This window comes from Erinaceus europaeus, chromosome 11 (genome assembly GCF_950295315.1).
Source record: "Erinaceus europaeus chromosome 11, mEriEur2.1, whole genome shotgun sequence".
NCBI classification, from domain to species: Eukaryota; Metazoa; Chordata; class Mammalia; order Eulipotyphla; family Erinaceidae; genus Erinaceus; species Erinaceus europaeus.
Window position 1 is genome coordinate 71,564,450 of NC_080172.1, and position 22,965 is coordinate 71,587,414.

Here is a 22,965-nt window from a genome sequence, read left to right on the forward strand (position 1 = left end):
TGGCACATTAAGTTAAGACTGTGGTCATGCTATTAGGAAAAGCACAAATGAAAATGCAAATTGAAAAACACTGACAAAAGCACACTATTAATCTTATTGAATATACTTAATTTATATAATCATTGCTTTTTCATGTTACAAAGTATACAGTGACTGAAATTAGCCTAACCTGCATCTTAATTCTCTCACTCACTGGTCATATAACCTCTGACTAGCTACTTGATTATAATGTGCCTCAGTTTTCTTCTCTGTCAGCAGGAGAAAAATAATACTGCCAACTTAATGGTCAACTATGGCTATTAAGTGAGATAACGCATATACAACCAGTATAGTACATAGTAGATATTGCACCATAATGGTATCCCACTGCATCTTCTTATTCTCTCTCTCTCTCCCTCCCTCTCTCCTCTCTCTCTCTCTCTGTGTGTATGTGTGTGTATGTATTTCAGAGATCTAAAACATACCAGTCTAATTTCAGGAGAATTTGACCCAAAGTTTTGTAGTAACCTATTTTCAGTTCCTCTGCACTACCCCCCTCTCCTCTGGCACAAATTCAATTGCCATATTAGAGTCAAGATGACATTTAATCACATTACCTCAAGAGTAACTTCCTGCTCACAAGACATTTTCTAGAAGAGGTTTTAGTTTCCCTGCCTTAGTATTTTTAATGGCACAGAGCTAAGGAGTTCAAAATTGTTGCTAAAGGTAGCTTTTATCTTGCAGCTGTTGAGGAAGTGCTAATGGCTGCAACAGTGTGAACAACTGAAACTTAAAACATTTTTTCTGTTAGCTCAGGGCCTTCCCACAAAGCTCAGAACCATCAGGTAGCAGATGTGCATGGGGTTGTGAGAGAATGCCAGGTAAGATCCTTCTGGTGGTTTTGGTTTCAAATTTTGACTTGACTTTCATTATTATTAGGCAAGGTCAACTGAAATTAAATGTAAAATAAAACAGGAACACTAGGTTGGTTCAGCAGATACACATACATAATACATAATTTTAGTACAAACTCTTTATAAGCTAAAAGGTTCTGTTTCTAGAGCCTGTAGGGTAAATCAATTTATATTAGCAGTCAAACTTCACATAAGAAGTTGAAACGTTTTTAAACAAGTTCTTTCAACATCTAATGCCACCTCGGTGCTAGGAGTTAATACAGAGATGAATAGAGACAGTCTCCACCCTAGAGGGGCTATTGATTAAAGAGAGAAGCAGAAAACTGTAGGGAGATAATTGACAACACATCAAGATAATGCAGAAACAGAGGTTGGAACTACATGTGGGAGTACAACGATGGGAAGTTTTCATTGTGTGAGGCTTGATAGGATACACAGCTAGGGTAACTTTTGAATTCTGCTTTCAATAATACATACGCTTATCTCTATTTTTCGGTAACAGTATAATTATCATTTTCATACAGTATATTAAAGAACTCATTCTGAGTCTCATCAGAACATTAAAATATACATAGCTATTGATATACCACACATAATAGATAGCTGAGAAAACTGAGACTCAAAGAATAAGTCAGACACTAAAAGCTAATGAGAAGCAGACTCAGGATTTAGATCTAAATGAGTAGAATTCCAAATTCCTTTACCAGGGTCCTATACAGCCCAGAAAGATCTGCTCTGCTCTCTGCTGTCAACCAGCACACAGTTACAAACTTGTGGCTATGTGGAGTCTAGGTGTGGAAACTGACTTTCAAATCCTTTCTAGGAAATAACTTTGGCCAAAAGAAGTGGGTATTAAGAGATGACACTTACACTCCAAGATGACAACCTTTGTGTGTGCAGTTCACCTAGATCACAGTGTACTTTTTAAAAAAATCTAGTTTAAAATGTTTGTTTGTATTCGCATGTATGCCAGGTTGCCTCATCAGTGAACTATAATTACCTGTAAGTCAGGGAGCAACACATAATTTTTTTGAGTCCCTCAATCTCCAGCATTCACAGAAGTTGACTCTTCCAACTGATGTTTTACCAGGGGGTTGATAAATATGGATGCTGATTTGACTTAGGTGGACCCAGGTGAGGTGACTAGGTACAAAATAAGGTTAAGCAGTGTAACATAATATTTTTCAAATGTGTGCCTTTAATATTCAAGTGTACATGCTGACCTGCAGATATTGGACCATCTGTCTCCAGTTCTCCCTGTTAGTAGGTATAGAGTTGCCAAAAATACTACAATTAAGCAATTAGTGAAAGGGGATGGACTTGACTTACAGGAATTCATATCCCATTTCCAAACCTTGCTGATATTCTCTTTTGCTTTGTTTTCAAATCAATGAGGAGTACTAAGTACAACAACTACCATTTACTGAGTACTTACAAAGTGCTTGGTACTGTTCTCAGCACCTTAAACACATATATGGCCATCAAGATAGGTGACCTGGGAGGGTGCTTGTTTTGACATGCAGATGACCCTATTTCCATGGTAATGGGCTAGGATATGGTTTCTATGCAGTGAGTCTCCTTCCCTCCTTCCCTTCCTTCACAGTTATCACTGGGACTCAGTGCCTACATGAGGAATCCACCACTCCAGGTAGCCATTTTTCTTATTTTTATTGTATTATTTTTGTTGTTTGTCTTCTCCAACTAAAACAAAAATTCTACAGATTAGAGATTTCTGTAAGCTTTGGTTTTTGCTTAATGATAGACATACAACATATGATCAGTCAATATTAAATAATGGATGAATAAAGTGTAATTCACTGATATGTAAACTATTTAATATTATATAATGGCGACTGCCAAAATTTACATCTGAAATACGAACTTAAAGGAGAGCCCAAGGGGTAAGGCAGTGGGTTACCTTGTAAAAGGACCAGGGTTTAAGTCCCCAGTTCCTACCCACTAGGGGGAAGTTTCACAAGTAGTGAAGCAGTACTACAAATATAGGTGATCTAGGTGATCAATTTTCACTTTCTTTAAGTTTTTATTTGATAAGACAGAAAGAAATGCAGAGGAGAGGGGAAGATAGAAACATCCATAGACCTGCTTCCCCGCTTGTGAAACTTCCTCCCTGTGCATAGAGAGCAGAGACCTGAACCTGGGTCTAGGTGCATGGTAACTTGAATATTCAACTTTCTGTACCACTGCCCATCCAACTTCTCTATTTCTACTTCTTTTTCTAATTTTTTTATATTTATTTATTTTCGCTTTTGTTGCCCTTGTTATTTTTCATTGTTGTTGTAGTTATTGTTGTTGTTACTGATGTCGTCATTGTTAGATAGGTCAGAGAGAAATGGAGAGAGGAGGGGAAGACAGAGAGGGGGAGAGAAAAACACCTGCAGAACTGCTTCGCCACCTGTGAAGCAACTCCCTTGCAGGTGGGGAGCTGGGGGCTCCAACCCGGATCTTTACACTGGTCCTTGCACTTTTGCACCACCCGCTGCGCTACTTACTGCCTGACTCCCGACTCCCTCTATTTCTGTTTCTGTTTGAAAAACCAGTCTAGAGAGATAAAGCCATGGCAATAATAAGAATGAGGAGGAGGAGGAGGAGGAGGGAGAGAAGCAGGAGAAGGAGAAGAAGAAGAAGGAAATTTATTACAGCATCCTATCGTATAATATTGTCTATTACTCATTCAGAGTAATAAATATAGTAAACTTTCCTGCATTTGCACAGTAAGAGTAGGCATTCCTGCCTTGTCTGAATCAAAGTAGTATGGTTAGGCACTTGGTGGTGACACACACGGTTAAACACACACTTTATATGTGCTTCCTGTACCTTGACATGCAAAAGGCTCTCCTAATATTCCACAAACTGAAGAGGAAAATTGAAATATCTAATGAAGCTGCTGTGTGTATTTATGAATATTAATTAGTAAAAACTGCTTGGATGGTTAAAAAAAACAAAAATGTGGGTTTGAGCTCCTGCTCCCCACTTACTGGGGGACACTTTATGAACAGTGAAACAGATTTGCATGTGTCTATCGTTCTATCTTTCCCCCCTTTTAGTCTTTCTGCCCTACAAAATAAAAATAGGAAGAAAGAGAAAGAATAAATGCATAAATAAATAAAGGAAAAAAATGGTTATTGGGATTGGTGCAGATGCCAAGCCCTAGAGATAAAACCCTGGTGGTTCATTGATACTGGGTTGGGAGTGTACATAGACTTAATGTCTGGGTGTAACTATAAAAGTAAAACAGGTGCACTCAGAGAACAACTACAGAATAAGGCCTTGCTAGATTTGTGCTCTTAGAATTTGTCTCATTGAGCACTTACATCCAGGTGAAGGTGCTTAATAACTGGACCTACATCAGGTAGAACTTGGTGACTTACAAGGTACTCACACGTATCTTTAGCAAATTACTAGAATAAGCCCCTTTTCCCCTAGGAATTCTCCCAGAGAAATTTAAACTTGTCTACTAGGAAGGCCCAACCTAAGAATTTTGTTTTGGATTTGGTTAAGTAAAACTAGTATTATTTATTTATGAAGGCATAAGAGGCCCTAAGGTTGCCTTCTGAGAAGGACACCCAACAACAAGTGGAATTGGAAAAAGGATAGTAGCTTGTCAGGCAAGGAATGGGGGAAGGGAGAGGAAATCAGTTAAAGCCCAACAAAATAACTGTTGTAAAAAAAAATCCTTTTGGTCTAGAAACAGAAATGGGGTAAAACAAAGTGCTTGTTTTTTCAAGATTTGTTGTATTAGTACAACCCAAATAATAGCAAAAGACTATTTAGAGGTCTGTCAATGTCCTAGTCACATACACCTGTCTTTTCTTGACTGCAAGACTGCATCACTAGTTCAATTTTTGATGTTATTAGAATGTTATTGATAAGGCATTGCAAAAGACTCTACATTACTAATAATCTTGTCTGTACATTTTTCTTCTGGACATATTTCCCATACAGAAAAAATACAGTTTTCAAGAAGGCAGAGCTCTTGTTTTCACCTGAATTTGGGTAGAGTGTGAAGAAAAGAAAAATATGGCTCAGATTAATAAACAACGGAGAACCCCTCTGCCATACCCTATACAAAACAGGTAGTTTGATGAACACATTCAACTCTTTTGTGCACAGAACAAAATCATAGGCAGAGGGTTCAATTTCAGACTTCTTAGAACATGGGGCTCTGGCCAGAGGAGCTTCGCTGTCGGATGCCAAGTGTCTCATGGACTTCACGTTCCAGGAAAATAGGGTTTTGCCTCTTTCTCCATCTCCCTCAATATGTCCCACCATTCCCAATCCACCCTGCAGGTATTATGCAGTTCTTCTATTATGGAGGTGGGCAGGAGTAAGGGCGTAAAGAAGAGGAATCATCTTCATGACCCCAACACTTTTCAGGAGTTCCCAGAAGTGCTGAATATACATATACATATTCATTATATACAGTTTATAATTAATTAATTTATATTTTAATTTTTTTTTTTTTTTACCAAAGCACTCCTCTGCTCTCTTATAGTGTGGTGTTGTGTATTGAACCTGAGACCTTTGGTGCCTCAGAGATGAAAGTCATGACGAAGGATTATTTTTAAGGCTAGTTGCTCCCTTCTAATTTACTCTGGGGAGGAGCTGCCATAGCGGAGCAAAAAGGGCGCGGAGCCCGGGGTTTGGGCGCACTGTTGGCCCGGTGGGCTGGCGGGGCTGGAGGGAGGGTCTGTGCTGGACTACGCCGTTTCCCTCCCGCAGAGGCCGCCAGGTGGGCGAATCGTCGGCCAGAGTGGCTCGGTCATCGTGGGGGCTGTGGGAGGGTTTTTTGCCACCTCCTAAAGGTACCTCGCTAAAGGTAGTGACCACCGCAGGCGCCAAGCCTCGCCCGCCGCCGGGGCGCAGGGTGGTCTCGGCTGGGGAGGAAGTTCCCGGGCAGGGCGGCCTGCGTCACAGCGGGGCTGCACGGCGGGCGGGCGGGCGGGCGCGGCGGCGGCGACCCCGAGGCCGGGCGCTGGGCGGCGCTGGCTGCCGCTGGCCCGGCTGCACGCGGGGCGGCGCTGGAGGCGGCTCTGTCCGCTGCCGGGGAGGCGGAGGGGAGGAGGGCTGCGGGGCTGGGGTGTTAGCTGCGTCCCGGCTCCGAGCCCGCGAACAGGACTGGGAGGAAGGCGCCGCCGTGGCCGCGGCCGTAGTGTTCCGGGCGCGACGAGCCATGAGCAGCGGCCCCGCGGGCGCGGGTGGCCGCTGAGTCCAGCCGACAGACAAGCCCGCCGCTCCCCGGCGCCCTCCACAGCGGGCTCCCTCGCGCCCAGAGGTAAGGGCGGGGGCTGCCGGGGGTGGAGCGGGACCGTCCGCTCGCCGGGCTGGGCTCGGGCTCGGGCTCGGGCTCCGGCTCGGGCTCGGTCCGCTAGGTGCGCTGGAGCCCGGGAGAGCCCCTCCCCGCTCGCGCGCTGCCTGCGTCTGAAGCCTGGGCTGCAGAACGTGGTCGCCTGCCCACTGTGTGGTCCCTGGAGCTGCCGCTGTTAGTAGGGACCTAGAACCCGCCAGTTCCTACCCCACCCATCTCACGATGGCCCCAGCAGTCGGCGAGGGGTCCCCGACTGGCGCCAAGCGCAGTGTCGCAGCGGCAGTTTCTGCGGACTTGGGGGCTGAGGTGGGGGTGGGGGAGACGAGTAGAAAAAGGGGCCATGGCCTGGGCGATGGTGGCTCTTCCCTATCGTTATATATATATATATATATATATAAATCTACCAGACTCCGGGGCCTGTCGCTTCTAGGCAACCCCCTCCCCCCGGTCTGTTTGAAGCCCCCTGAAGTTAGCACTTTGGGGGAGGGAGTGGAATTTGAGGTCTCCGAAGGGAATGAGAGCACGGATATCTGCTCAGCTGCTAGACCAGAGGGGCCAGAGGGTTTATCCGGATAAGGCGGACCCCCGAAACCAGGTGTCTGTCTAGGCCAGCGGTTGAGGCCAGAATCACTTCCCTCAGTCCAAACCCCAGACTTGTCTGTCATCCCATTTCCAGCTGGTTCCCAACAATGAGGTGGTGAGGGATGGAGTTGCCAGGAATCCCAGAATGCGCTCTTCAGAGGCTGATTCCTTCTACTTCGCCCTCCCCCACCTCTTCCCGCCGCTATGCACACATCAGATATCCCAAGTCCTTTAGAACCTTGCTGGGTACCTGGCTTTGAAAGTCCACCACACTACTGAGCCCACATCCTGGGACGGATATTTCAGTGTTAGACCAAAACTTAACAAGGTTTCCGATTCCATAAGCACTCCAAACTACTAGGAAATGCATTCAAGTCCCTATCCTTCTCCAAGCAAAAAAAAAAAGAACCAACATCAATGGGTGGGCATTCCAGCAGTTGAGCTCTAGAGAGGAGATTTGAATGATCTTATTAAATACAGCTTTATTGGGGAGAAATGGGTAAAGGAAATGACAGTCATACTTAAGTCACAGTCTTTTTACAAGTCCCCAGTAAGGTAAGAAATGTAGCCTTAGTGAACAACCACTTTTAAGGGCCAGGCGGTGGCACAACTGGTTGAATGCACACCTAAGAAACATCCACTTTTGGGGGGCAGATGTGTGATAGCTTCTTAAAACATACAGGAGATGTCTTCCCAGGCAAGTCATTAAAATATTATGTAGATGACAAGAGGAAAGTGATGGTAACTCTCTTGATTGGCATAGCACTGCGAAATCACCAGAGCAGGTTACCTTTATACTTTTATGCCATCTCTTTATTATTATTTTAAAATTGTTGTCGTTACTGTTGTTATTGATGTTGTTGAATAGGACAGAGAGAAATGGAGAGAGGAGGGGAAGACAGAGGGGGAGAGAAAGATAGACACCTGCAGACCTGCTTCACCACCTGTGAAGCGACTCCCCTGCAGGTGGGGAGCTGGGGCCAGGGGATCAAACCAGGATCCTTATGCTTTGTGCCACTTGCGCTTAACCGGCTGCACTACCACTTGACTCCCCATCTCTTTATTTTTAAATGATTTATGTAGCCTAAAGTGCAAGGTGGATTTCACAAACTTTGCTCAGATTTACAAAGCATGTACCAATGTGTGGGTATAGATAGGTAACAGACTAGATGTATCTGATAAATCTTTCTCATTTCTTGTGATTACTTAAGTTGGAATATCAAAGGTGTGACCCTTATTCTCTTTAAAATGATTAACTTACTGTCTTGAGGTCAGTTTGCTGGTTTAGTTTCAGGGGAAGGTAGGAAATAGCTTTGCAGGAATAGACATTTTCCATAGGTCACATAATAGAGTGGCCCCAGACCAGATCCGCCATTCTGATAATTATATCAAAGAAAGCAAAGCATATTTAACCTTAGTTTCTTATCAATAAGATTACAAAAGGCTTTTATAATTACACTAACCCCTTATTTCTCTGGTCGACTAAGCACTCTGTTTAATGAAATGTGTCTTTAAAAGGAAAAGCTTGTAATGAAAACAAGGTTAAGGGGTGTAAGTGAAAATAATCATTTTTTAAATTTTCTTTTTTAAAATTTTTATTTTTATTTAATCCCTTTTGTTGCTCTTAAAATAATCATTTTCTACTTTTAACAAGTTTAGGTTTAAAAACAATGTATTAAGCAATATTTTTACATAAATTCTTTAATTTAAAATTTAAATTTAACTCTTAAAGTTAAATTGGTAAAAGCCTATTTTTTTTACCAAATTTTTTATTTTAGATTTTAATAGTCTATAGTTTTTTGAGTTATAGTTAGCAGTAATATTATAATAGAACCCAAGTTTAAAAGAAAATGGAGTTTGCAGGGGTAGATAGCATAATGGTTATGCAAAGAGACTCTCATGCCTGAGGCTCCAAAGTCCCAGGTTCAATCTCCTGCACCACCATAAGCCAGGGCTGAGCAGTGCTCTGGTTAAAAAAAAAAAGAAGAAAGAAAGAAAAGAAAATGGAGTTAAATCGTATTTTGCCAAGCACTGTAGTATTTTTTTTTTCTGTTTTATTGGGGTTTACAGTATGGTTGTTAGCATATGGACACATCAATACCAAAAGACCTTTTTCACACCCTCCTAAACCCTGCCTCACCAGTCTTTCGATTCGGTGTGGTACACCTTAGATTGTAGTAATATTTAACTTGATGCATTACCATAATATATTCTATTTGCTGTAAATATTTTATGTACATTATCAACGCAACTTATAATAAACCTTTAAGGTGGATGGTGCCACACATATTTTATAGAAGAAAGAAGAAACTCAGATTTGCTCAGTGTTAGTATGCCATAATTGTGTGAGGAAACCAAGATCAAGAAAGTAAAGTTGGGGGTGGGGCGGTAGCTCGGGGCGGTAGCTCAGCGCGTTAAGCGCACGTGGTGCAAAGTGCAAGGACTGGCATAAGGATCCTGGTTCGAGCCCCGGCTTTCCATCTGCAGGGGAGTCGCCTCACAGGCGGTGAAGCAGGTCTGCAGGTGTCTATCTTTCTCTCTCCCTCTCTGTCTTCCCCTCTTCTCTCCATTTCTCTCTGTCCTATCCAACAATGCCGACATCAATAGCAACGATAATAATAACCACAACAACGATAAAAACAACCAGGGTAACAAGAGGGAAAAAATGGCCTCCAGGAGCAGTGGATTCGTGGTGCAGGCACTGAGCCCCAGCAATAACCCTGGAGGCAAAAAAAGAAAGAAAGAAAAGTCACCAGACCTGGGTTATACAGTAGAATTCATATTTGAATTTAGGATTGTCAGTTTTCCACAGGGCCTTGGTCACTGTTAAATTAAGTGACTGATTAAGAATTTTGACCCAAATGTACATTTTATTCCTATCCATCAGCTAGTGTCACCCACATGATGATGGTTTCAGGCAATGCAACATGCTCCGAAGATTTCATATTTAGTCCCAGGAGTTCTGGCTCTATCTACAGTCCTGAGTCACTGAAAAGCTCATTGCAACCAGTTGAATGCAATATTCACTACTACAAAGGTATCCTTGAATCCATTTAAGTTCTTTTAAAGTAGAAATCATGTTAGTCTGGCATGGTAAAGGGCATGATCTCATGATAATAAGAGCTGCTTAACTCTGACTTTGTTGTGCAGTAGAAATGCAAATTAATTCATGTTATGGAACATCTTTTCCTCTTGTGTAATGGGGTTAGTAGGTCTACTCAACTGGGTCATTGTGAAGATTAAATGTACTAATACAAATAAAGGCACTTCCCATCACCTTGTAGATGCTCAGTTTAAGGTAGAGATTAACACCTCTATAAACTAACACTGCTGGAAAGTTGTATTTGCTTCATGTGTATTTTACATGCATATAGTGACTATCTGTGATTCACTCTTCATACAACTGTATGAATGCCTAAACCAGTTTTAACATCTTTAACTTTTTAATCACACCCATTTTTGTAGTCCTAGCCTAATAAACATTTACTCACCCTATGTAGTTTTCCCTTTTTTCCACTCTGTATGTTTTTTAAAGAAATTTACTAGCCATATTTCAATGGATTGGAATTTGTATGTTGTGGCAAGTATGCTTCCCTGTTTTCTGCCTCTCTTGATTACTAAATCTTGCTCATAACTCAAGGAACCATGATAATCCAAGCATCACCCTCACCCTTGAACAAGCACAATCTTCATCTCCTTAAAAGGCCCAGGCTAATACTATCTCACACCTTCCCATATTCAGACAACACATACTCACAAATTTATTTATTTATCTATTAGTTGCTTGCCCAGGAAATAGTCTGTGAAAGATAATAAGCTCTGAGACCAGCAATGTTTTTCTGTTTATGTTTTTCGATCACTGTAAAACATAAATGGTTTCTATTTCCTGAGTGAAAGATGAGTCAGATATTCTATGAGTTAGGGAAAGACCCAAAATGTTTGTCTCTGTCCCATTATTTGTAGTGAAATCTTCCTTTTAAACAATTTGTTCATCCTAGCCTTCCCAATCAATGTAACTAGTATTACATTTACTATAAGATCATAGTTCTTAAGCAAGGCTTTGGCTATTAGACATCATGTAGGATAGCTGTGCTTTATGTATGCATTATTCCCATGTTGATACAAACTTCATTAAGTTACAAATGTATAGAGCGCATCAACAGTATTTTAAGTAGTTTGGCACTTTGAGTGGGATAATATTCTAGATTTTTTTTTTTTAATTGGGGATTGAATTTACCTAAGAGAAAACAGTATGTTCCTTAGAAGGTTGAGATAATAAGCAAGGAGGATTACAAATCCCTTTGGATGGAAATGAGACTAATTGCAGTACAGTGTGGTCTGTGCAACCAGAAGTAACTTTCATGGGAGACTGATACAGGAAAAAGACACAAAGTATATCATCACAAATATATGAGGTGGGAAAAGGAAAAGATAAAGCAATTGAAACACTATAAAGCTAATGTGTGTCTGAAACCTACTAGATACTGGTCCCTCTTAGAGTACAGAAATAGGGAAGGGACTGTGGGAGACAGAATGGACAAGGGAGAAGGGAAAGTAGTGTGGTCATCTATATTAGCATGCTGTTGTTTACTGGCACAGAATGGCATGAAGATAAACTCTGAGTTTTGTTTTCAGTAAAGAGTTTGTTAGGAGTTTTTTGACATTTTCCTATGTATTAAAAGATAGAAAATAACCAAGTCCTTTGATAATATAACTTATGGACAAAAGAAAAGAGAACCCAGACTGTCTACTTAGAAGATAGGACACTGGGGCCATAGAGAGAACTTACTGGGTAGGGTGTGTGACTTGCTATGTGTGGCCCAGATTCGAGCCCTGGCACTGCTTAGATGGTGCTATGGCACTAGGGGAATAGCTCTAGCGCTGTGATGTCTCTTCTCTCTCTTATCATTTATCTGAAGGAGAAGGTGACTTGAGCAGAGAAATCATGCATGAACAATACTTGGCTCAAGCAAAAACAAAAGAAGTATAAAATAGTTGTGTGGGAAGAATAACATTTTGTCCCAAGTTTTGGGATGAATTTTGGGTTGTTTTCTGGTGTTGGATGCCTATTCTTTTAAAAATATACTGTTTTGCACCCTGCTATGAATTGCAGTTGGTAGAAAAATGATAATACAGTGTTGGAAAATGAATACAGTACAGAAAAGAAAAGAGATAATTGGCAAGATACACAATCAATTTTGCATTGATTTGAAGATGTTTTAAAGCTTAGGGAAGCTATTGAAACTAGTTCAGATGATGGAAGTATTTTAAATCAAGGGTGTCAGGAGAACTATATGTTCTTTAAAGAGCCCTTCTAAGGATTATGATGAAAAGTATTTCTATACTGGGGAATACTGGGAGGGTAGAACAGTTGGGCTAAACAAGAAACTCTAGATTTTAGTCTCTCTGGTAGGATACTAGAGAGAACATGAGAAGTCTTTCTCAGCCTCTTTCCTTTTTCATTATTATCTTCTCTTCCAGCATCTTTTAAAAATAAATTGTAGGGGGCTGGGTGGTAGCGCAGCGGGTTGAGCACAGGGACTGAATAATGATGCTGGTTGGAGCCCCCAGCTCCCCACCTGCAGGGGAGTCGCTTCAGGGCGGTGAAGCAGGTCTGCGGGTGTCTGTCTTTCTCTCCCCCTGTTTCCCCTCCTCTCTCCATTTTTCTCTGTCATATCCAACAGCAACATCAACAACGATAATAATAACCGCAAGAAGGCTAAAGCAACAAGGGCAACGAAAGGGGAAAAAGTAGCCTCCAGGAACAGTGGATTCATGGTGCAGGCATCGAGCCCCAGTAATAACCCTGGAGGCAAATAAAATAAAAATAAAATAAAATAAATTGTAAATGCTATAGGAACACTATATGTCTTTTTTTGTACTGTGGGCTTCTGGAAGTCTATAAATCATTATTTGAGGCTTTCCACTGTCTTTTTTTTAATGTAAGAAAGGTTTTTCTAGTTTTAATAGAGACAGAGAAATAGGGATATGGGAGGGGAATAAAGAAGGAGAGAAATGAGAGAGACACCCGTGGCACTGGTTTACCACTGATAAAACTTCTCACCTGCAGTTAGGGACTGAGGCCTTGAACCTGGGTACACAATGTATACTCTACCAGGTGTGATACCACCTGCCTTCAAAATTTGTTCCTCCTGTTGAAAACAGTGGTATAGCACATCTGTAATGTTGGAAAATCACAAAAGAGCCATATGGAATTGAAACACACAAAGAACAGTCATGTGTGTTTTTATGTATGCATGTGGTGCCTTAAATGGTAGTTCCTCCGAAATTAGATTGCATGTTTTGTTTTGTTTTGCCTGTATGAAAAAGCATACTGGCTCTTAAACTAAAATACATGTATGAAAAAAATAAGACTTCTAATTGTCCCAATTTCACCTTGGAAAAATAGTAAATTCATGATTTTCTTCCCAAACCTTCCCTATATAGAATCCCTTCTTAGATGCAATACCACCCCCCAACTTTAAATGTTTCTTTCTTTCTTTCTTTTTATTTATTTATTTAGTTATTACCTTTTTGTTTCCCTTGTTTTATTGTTGTAGTTATTATTGTTGTTATTGATGCCCTTGTTGTTGGATAGCACAGAAAGAAATCAAGAGAGGAGGGGAAGACAGAGAGGAGGAAAGACAGACCCCTGCAGACCTGCTTCACCACTTGTGAAGCGACTCCCCTGCAGGTGGGGAGCCAGGGGCTTGAACTGGGATCCTTATGCCGGTCCATACACTTTGTGCCACCTCGCTTAACCCGCAGCACTACTGCACAACTCCCCAACTTTAATTCTTTGCTGCTGGGAAGCCTACATTACTGTCCACTCATTTTTTTGTGTTTAGTTAATTGTACATGAGTATCAATTGCATTGTTTTTACTAGATAATTAATATTTACGCCACTTATAATTGTGAAAAACTGTGTTCCTTATCAGGGATGTCAGTTCATAACAAATAGATATTTACACTTGAACTGTGCACTGCTTTACCATGTGTGCAATCCAAGTTCAAGACCAGCCTCTACTACATTAAAGGAAGCTGAGATGCTGTGGTCTCTCTCTGTCTCTGTCTCTATATAAACAAGTAAATATTTAGGGAGGGCTGGAATCTGAAGTCACTCCTACTTTTTTTTTTTTTTCGAGTTCTGATCCTCTAGGAGCATAAACCAGGGATGCTGGTGTCTACTCTCAGGAGCTTTTGGAGCTAGAGGACATGCCTTCTTTGTACATTAACTTCTTTCAGTGTTTGGCCTCTACATGTTCCCTTCCTCCAGAACATCTCACCTTCATCTTCTTTAGCCTTTATTTTAACCACCTTTTTCTTTTCCCATCCATTCCTTTACTATCAAGCCCCGAGAAATTTTTATTTTTCAACATCTTTTCTCCTTGATTTTTGGAACTGCACCAAAAACATCCAAAGGGACATAATGGTTCATCTGTCTTGTTTATTCATATATGTCTAGACCTGGAACATAACTACTATGGAAATTGTGGGTAAATACATGATGATACATTTTATAGTAACAGTTTTGTGTACCATCTTCCATCCACTTCACTGGTATTTTTTTTTTTCCTCCAAGATTATTGCTGGAGCTCGGTGCCTGACTACAAATTCATGGCTCCTGGAGGCCATTTTTCCCATTTTGTTGCCATTGTTGTTACCCTTGTTGTTGTCGTTATCATTGTCATTGCTGTTGTTGTTGGGTAGGACAGAGAGAAGTTGAGAGAGGAGGGAAAGGCATAGAGGGAGAGAGAAAGATAGACACCTGCAGACCTGCTTCACTGCCTGTGCAGCATCCCCCCTGCACATGGGGAGTCAGGGGCTTGAACTGTGATCGTTACCCTTGTCCTTGTGCTTTGCACCACGTGCGCTTAGCCCCCTGTGCACCCAACCCCCTTCATTGGTATTTTTTATAATAAAATTTGATAGTGTGATAGTGTGACTAGTTGTTATTCTTAATAAGGTCATAAAATATGTACACTTAAATGTTTTTATATATTATATATATATTTAAATTAGGAGTCTTTTGACTTCTAGAGTTTTTACAACAGGTACCCTACTGTGTACTGAAGTAACATTCACATTTAGTCTACGAGGGAGAAAAAGACATTACCAAATACCATACAGAAAAAAACTATCACTGGTGAGATATCTTATATTAATTAACCTTTGAACAGATAATAGTTGCAAGTCTTGATATTTGTGTGTGTGTTAGCATGCTTAACTATAACAGATGTAATAATGTAAAGCAGCATATATTAATCCACATAAACTGTTGGACGGTCAACAGATTTCACTTCCATATGATGTTGGACAAACACCTGGATATATATCCAGGCACTGAAGAGCAACCCAAAACAAGTAGGAACTGGAAGTTGATTCTTGAATAAAGTGAGCTTCACTGGATGTTATTTGACTTGTGCTTTTCTAGGGTGAATAATGCCCATCTAAGATCAGATGTTGTAGTGGTGCTTATTTGAAAAGTCAAAGGGTAAAATGTAATCTTTCATGGTAGCTGGAAAATGAGGAGAAAACCCTGAAAGACATAGTCATATAAAAGAGACTTCAAAATCTACAAATAAATTTTCTCCAGGGAGACTGACTCCAGAAATATTCCAGGAGATGACATTCCAAGAGCCTTGCTGAAAATAACAGCTATAGAAGACTAAGAACCTGAGCAGATGTTGTAATTGCCCATATCAGGGGTCAGAATTTGGAGTTTGAGTATAACCAACTTCAAGGCCTGCTAAAAGTAAAATTAGGTGGCTGAGGAAGTGTTTCATTGGCTATAGCACAGGACTTAAATGTCTAGTACTCTGTCTCTAATTCTGGCAGTGTGCTGATCTTTCCCATAAGATAAATAAATGAATTTTTTTAAGGTCAAATCAGTATTCTTCAACGGAAGATAATAGACTTGAGAGCCTCTGTAAGACATGGAACAACTGATTAAGAGCAGAATGAATAAAATAAAAAGCAAATGGACAATAGAAAAATAAGCCAAGTTGGTTCTTTCAAAATATCAAAACCTATAAAGAACTGGGCCAGTGAGAGAGAACCCAGAGGTTCCAATGGTGACACACCTGGTTGAGCACATATGTTATAATGCATAAGGATTGGGTTCAAGCCCCCAGACCTCACCTGCACGGGGGCAGCTTTGCAAGGAGTGATATGGTGCTGCAGTTGTCTCTTTTTCTCTCAACTCCTTCCCTCTCCATTTTTCTCTGTTTCTAACCAATAAAATATTTAATGAAAAGCGAGAACCTAGATTACTAGTATTAGTAATGAAAAAAGGGTATCATGATAGACCCTATAGACTTTAAAAGAATAGCAAAGAAATAATTGTTTACTATCTGTTAGTACATTTGACAACTGCAATGAAATAATAATAAAAGAACCCCCAATTTGAAAAAGCACAAATTATAAAATCTGGCAAAAATTTATTAATTATCTGCAGCTTTCACAGAAAGAAAAACTTAATATGAAGGAGATTTACCCCTGAATATAAAGTTGATCTAACATTGGGAAAAAAAAATACCACTTTGATCTGGAAGGTGGTAGGGCACCAGACTTGTAGGCTTGAGGCCCTGAGGTCAATTTCCAGCATAACATAGGCCAGAGTGATGCTCTGGTTCCCTTTCTGACTCCATTTCTTTCTTCCCTTCTCTCTCTCTTTCTCTTAATTAACTAGTCTTTAATAGAAACTCATCACTATAATTCACAATATTAAATATTATATTAAATAATTTAAATCTATATTAAATAGATTAAATATCCTATGATTCTACCAAGAGATTCAGAAAAAAAAACAGCATTTTAGACATTAATTTATGTTGAATATTGTCAAGAACTATAAATCTCATAAAAGCCTTTCATTCAAAAAAGCACCTGTAGATAACCTTATACTTAATAGTGAAGTTTGGGATGCTGTTTCCCTCAGATCAAGAACTAAGAAAGATATTTATTCTCAACATTTCCACCTAAAATTATACAGAAGGTTAGTCAGTGTAGTGAGACTGAAATAAATTAAAGACAAAGATAGGAAGAAAGTGGTCTCTCTACAGACCTTATGATTAGAATCTACAAAGACACACTGAAAATACTAAGTGCCACATTAAATAAACTCTGACCTATGGACATTTAAAATTTACAAACACAGTCTTAGAAGCAGATGTTTCAGTTAGCTTTTGTATATGAATGCAAATATGACTTTATTATCCTAAAAGTTATCTAATAATTTTATTATTAGATAACTTTTAGGACAGTTTTCTCTCTCTCTCTCTCTTTTTTTTTTTTGCCTCCAGGGTTATCACGGGCTCAGTGCTAGCTCTTGGAGGCCATTTTTCCCATTTTTATTGTATAGGACATAGAGAAACTGAGAGGGGGAGGGAAGGAGAGAGGGAGAGAAAGAGAGAAGGAGAGGGGGGGAAGAAGAGAGGGAGAAAGAGAAGCCTGCAGACCTGTTTCACATGGCTTGAGAAGTGACTGTCCTGCAGGTGGGGAGCCTGGAGCTTGAACTTGATCTTGGTGCGGGTCCTTGCATTTTGTACTATGTGAGCTTAATCCTGTGCACCACCTCTAGACCGCAACAGTTTTTTCTCTTTGTGATTTAGGTGAAAAGAACAGCTTACTGTTGACCTAATAAAGAAATTAGAAGAAAATCAATTAAAAATTGAGACAGGAGGGAGCCAGGCGGTGGTGCACCTGGCTAAGCGTACACATTACAGTATGCAAGAACCTAGGTTCAAGCCCCTGGTCTCCACCTGCAGTAGGAAAACTTCACGAGTGGTAAAGCAAGGCTGCAGGTGTCTGTCTCTTTCCTTCACTGTCTCCCCCTCTCCTCTCAATTTCTCTCTGTCTCTATCCAATAATAAATAAATAAATAAATTATTTTTTAAAAATGAGGCAGGGACATAGAAAAAATGGGCATATATATGTATATAGTCAACCCATATCAGTGACCTTGGGAGAACTACTGCAGTTTCCAATGGAGTGGATGAACACACAGAACTATGGTGGTGGGAACGGTGTGGAATTATACTCCTTTATCTCATAATTTTTTTAAATCAGTGTTGAACCACTAATAAAATTTTAAAAATTATTTCTAGTATGCCTTTTACTTGTGAGTGCTACATTACATATTACATGAGAAAAAGCAAATACTTGGTGCTTCCAAGATGCTGTCTAGTATGTAATCAAATCTATTTTGTGTTTAAACCATGTTAAGTTCCAGAAACTCCTTTTTTATTGCTCCAAATTTGGATCATTGTATTATTATTATTTTGACAATACAGAGAGAAATTGAGAGAGGAGAGGGAGATGCATGGAGAAGCACCCCCCCCTCCCCCCCCGCCGCAGAGGAAAGCAGAGCTGGGGGTAGTGGACGACATCCAGACCCGGGTCCTTGTACATGGTGCTATATGCACTTACCTAGGTGCTCCACCACCCAGCCCCCTGAATCATCCTCTTAGAGCAGCAGTTTAAAAATGTTTACTTATTTACTAATCACAACAAATCAAAAAGTACATATGAAATGTCAGTTTTATTTTCTTGAGAGTCCAGGATTCTCTCATTTTCCTGCTGGTTTGATTTAAGTTGCTTATAACTTTGAAATTAAAAAAAAAAATTAGAAAAAAAAAGAGGACAGCTAGTTCTCCTTCTGAAACAACACATGGGGATGAGTGAGAAACAGATAAGCTTTTGCCATCTAAATTAAAAATATGATTTGTAAGTAACTTTATAGCCTCTCACTGTTAAAAAAAAAAGCCATCTCAAAAGTAAGACTTCCTTTTGAATTACTGTTATCCATTCTACTAAGCTACTTTAAAACTAATTTTATCTTAAAATATATTACTTATTATGCAGATTACATGTGTTAGCAATAGTGAGTACAGTATTCAAACCGTTGAACATTTCAGGCTCGAGAGTTAGCTCACCAGACAGGAAACTTACCTGCCATGCACATGGCCAGGATTCAAGCCCTGGTACCATATGGGAAATGTTGTGGCACCAAAGGAGGCTCAGATTGCTACAGTATCTCTCCTCTCTCTGACTGTTTCAACTATCTATCTGAAAGAAAATATCAGACTTTGAGTGGTGAAATTGCACACGGGCCTGACTTCACAAAAACTGAAGTGTCATATTGGTTTTTGGGAAACAAGAAGTTGTGTAGGACTTTGATATCATGTGATATGTGAACTTAAATAATATAGTCTTTATTTAAATATTATGAAAAGAAAATCATGTTGATGTATAAGTATGATGCAGAGTTTCAAACTGTTGTGCAAATAGTATTTTGTAAAAAGATTAATTACCTAACTTTAACACTATTTCCAAATCTCAATCGTCTTGAATTACAGTTTAAATTGGCCACTTATGAATTGTATACTTACTATTTATATTAAACTTTAGTAGAGAAGCATGACATTCCATGCTTTCATATTGTTATAACATTGTCTGAAATTTGTAGCCACTAAAGAAACAAATACTAGTATTGTTAAACATCTCTACAAAGATTTGACATTTGCTTTGACAGGAGTACTACCAGCAGTATTGGGGATTGAACCTGAGACCTTTTAATGACTAATATCTTTTTTCAATAATTAAAAAAAATTACTAAGAAGGCAGTAAGAGAAAACAGCAGAGTATCATTCTGGCACAGTTGCTGCTGGGGCTCCGCCTCAGGACTTCATATTTGAGGGTCAAGCTCTTTAGCCACAGCACTGACTCCTGGGCCACAATGATGATGTCATTAATGTAAACAATGAGCTTACCTATGAGACAAATATATGGAATTTAGTAACTTGCATTAAAATAGTCATATATTAATTTGAGTATATTTTAATAGTTCTATTGAGATGTAACTTACATAGTATAATGGTTATTTGCTTAAAGTATATAATTCCCTGCTTTTTAGTGCTATCACAGAACTGCATACATTGTCATATTCTAACTTCATAACATTTTCATCACTCATTGACTATAACTCCTCACCATAAGCCCTGTTTTCACTTCTTCAAATTTCTAGGCAGCCACTGATTCATTTCATGTAAGTGGCATTATACGATATACAACTATTTTGTAATTAACTTCTGACCTTAGCATATATTTGAGGTTCATCTTTGTTGTAGCAAGTATCAATGCTCATTTTAATTGTTAGAAAATACTCATTATATAGATACAATATTTCCTTTTATTTTTAGTCATCAGTTGCTGAACATTTCATTTGTTTCAAGTTTGGGCCTATGAGGAAAAATGCTTCTATGAGCATTCATAACATAGTTTTGTGTGGACCATCTCTCATGTATAGATTCATGTGGAAGTGAAATTGCTTGGTGATATAGTAACTCTTTATATTTTAATGTAAGTGATATATAGTGTTTTTTTTTTTAGTTCCCAGATTAAAATAAGATAAGGACAAATACACAAATGTATAACAATCTTTTAAATGAAATTTAACAAAATAACTTAGTTTCTAAGTATCTGTCATTATCAGGAATATTAGTACTATCAACAGAATTTTGAATTTTGTAATTTAGTTATAATTTGCAAAGTACTGGTTAAATACTACAAATCTCTTCAGATTCAGTGTTGTGATTATGGAATAAAGAAAGGACTCTTAAAGATTGACCAGATAGCCATTTGCAGATTTATTTAGTTCCTTATCCTTAGTGATTTTGACAGCTTGAAACTTCCCTTTTGTGTCCTTCTCCTCCTCCTCCTCCTCCTCCTCCTCCTCCTCCTCCTCCTCCTCCTCCTCCTCCTCCTTCTTCTTCTTCTTTTGGTTTTTTGTTGTAGGGAATGTGTATGTGGGGGGGGTGGGGGGAAGTGGTGGTGGTTCATATGTCATTCTAGAAATATATGTGTTTATTAGCTTCTGCATAGACTAGGCATCATTTATTTGAGTATTTAAAGTCTTGGTAGTGGGAGTTGGGTGGTAGCATAACGGGTTAAGCACAGGTGGTGCAAAGAGCAGGGACAGGCATAAGGATCCTGGTTCAAGCCTCCAGCTCCCCACCTGCAGGGTAGTCGCTGAAGCGGTGAAGCAGGTCTGCAGGTGTCTTTCTCTCACCTTCTTTGTCTTCCCCTCCTCTCTCCATTTCTTTGCATCCTATCCAACAATGATGACATGAATAACTACAACAATAAAACAACAAGGGCAACAAAAGGGAATAAATAAATAAATAAAATACATTTAAAAAATATAAAAAATGAAGTCTTGGTAGTTTCTAGAAAGAGTTAAAGGTTCTTTTAAAGAAGAGTAAATATTAGGCCAGTAGTTTACATATGGTCTAGGTTGCATTTTTTTAAATTAAATCATCCTTCAAAAAGTTAAAAGTTAAATCTCAGCAAGTGGGCCACAGGGAAACAAATTGTAGACTCAAGCTTCATAGGCTAGTTTACTAGTTTCTTGCTTAAATAAATATGGTATTTAATATATCATGGGAGGAGCACTGTGGGTAGAATCCAGACTTGTATGCATGAGGTCCCAAATTTGATCCCTGACACTATTGGCCTAATCTTTATTCTCTCTCCATTTATAAAACAACCGTACTGACCTGTATTTAAAAAATTAACAGCTTAGATATTAACATGTGTCAAAGTTTTATAATAAACTAGCTGTAAAAGGAAAACCTTCTGGTAGACTTACTCAGAGTTACTTTTGTTTATGGCACTTTATGGGAAAGAAGAATGGTTAGGAAAACATTAGATTCAACATCAAATAACAATATTTTGCTAAAGGCCACTAAACTCTTGCTTGACATCTGGTGAACTGTGTGGGTGGTAACTAATTTCCCAGAACAAGTCACCATGTCATTGAAGTTCATGAGAATCAATTACTTAAGTGTTGTGAATAGGAACACAAATTTCTTTCAAAGAGGAGTTTTCAAGTTAAATAATGCACACAGAGTTCAGAGAAATTTTCTTTTACAAGGGATTAAATCCTTAATTTTAAATACATACACTGGGATGCAGTAAAGGAAAAGTAGACTCGAGGAATCTTGTGCTGCCATACTAACTCTTACAGTTTGATTTAGGATTATGCAAATAAATAAGATGAAAAAACTTGGAAGAGAATCAGAAGACCATCACACAGAATCACAACATAGAAAACTGCATTTTTGTGGCAAAGAATGAATGGAATTGTAATATTTCAGCCAACTTGAGGCAGCAGTACAAGAAGAAAGTTAGTAACTACTTCCATGAATATGAATATTGATGGAAGATACTAATTGTGAAGGATAAGTGTCCATCTCTTCTAAAAAGAGATTAAAATGTATAGCAAAGATTTTAAGTTAATAAAGCTTTTACAATTAAGTGATTTTCTGGCATCAATCTTTCTTCCTGAGCTACAGTGTTTGATATTTTTGTGAAAATACTTTTGACTTCATTAATTCCTGAAAAGACTACTGATTTATATGTCTACATTTTGCTAGGAGTGTACATAAACACCATTCCCACCACCAAAAGACTGTGACCCATCCCTCCCACCCACTCCCACCCCCCACTGGCCCAGGAAGCTGCATGTCTACCCCTCACCACTGGGCTTTTACTTTGGTGCCCTACTTACAATTTGATCAGGTCCTGCTTTTAGTTTCCCTTTCAGATCTTCTTACTCAACTTCTGTTGATGAGTGGGATCATCCCATACTCATCTTTATCTTTCTGACTTAGTTCACTTAACATAATTCCTTCTAGCTCTGTCCAAGATGGGTCAGCGAAGGTGAGTTCATTGTTCTTGATAGCTGCATAGTATTCCATTGTGTATATATACCACAGCTTTCTCAGCCACTCATCTGTTGTTGGGCACCTGGGTTGCTTCCAGGTTTTAGCTATTATGAATTGTGCTGCTATGAACATAGGAGTACACACCTCTTTTTGGTTGGGTGTTATGGAGTCCTTGGGGTATAACCCCAGGAGAGGAATTACTGGATCATATGGAAGGTCCATGTCTAGCCTTCTGAGAGTTTTCCAGACTGCTCTCCACAGAGGCTGTACCAATTTACATTCCCACCAGCAATGTAAAAGGGTTCCTCTGTCCCCACATCCTCTCCAGCATTTGTTGCTGCTGTCCTTTTTGATGTATGCCATTCTTACAGGAGTGAGGTGGTATCTTAGTGTTGTCTTAATTTGCATTTCTCTGACAATCAGTGACCTAGAGCA

The 22,965-nt window shown here is 39.4% G+C and overlaps 1 protein-coding gene across 2 annotated transcripts in view; it reads left to right on the forward strand.

Annotated features, from left to right (window-relative positions):
- Positions 1–5,589: 5,589 nt before the first annotated feature.
- LRRC8C (leucine rich repeat containing 8 VRAC subunit C) overlaps positions 5,590–22,965 on the forward strand; it is a 98,739-nt gene continuing 81,363 nt past the window's right edge. The window contains exon 1 of one of the 2 annotated variants that reach the window (XM_060202024.1): positions 5,590–5,643. The gene's annotated coding sequence lies outside the window, so the exon portion shown is untranslated. Of the gene's footprint in view, positions 5,644–5,893; positions 6,187–22,965 lie in introns of those variants that run through there. The other variant, XM_007524659.2, reaches the window with a different exon arrangement.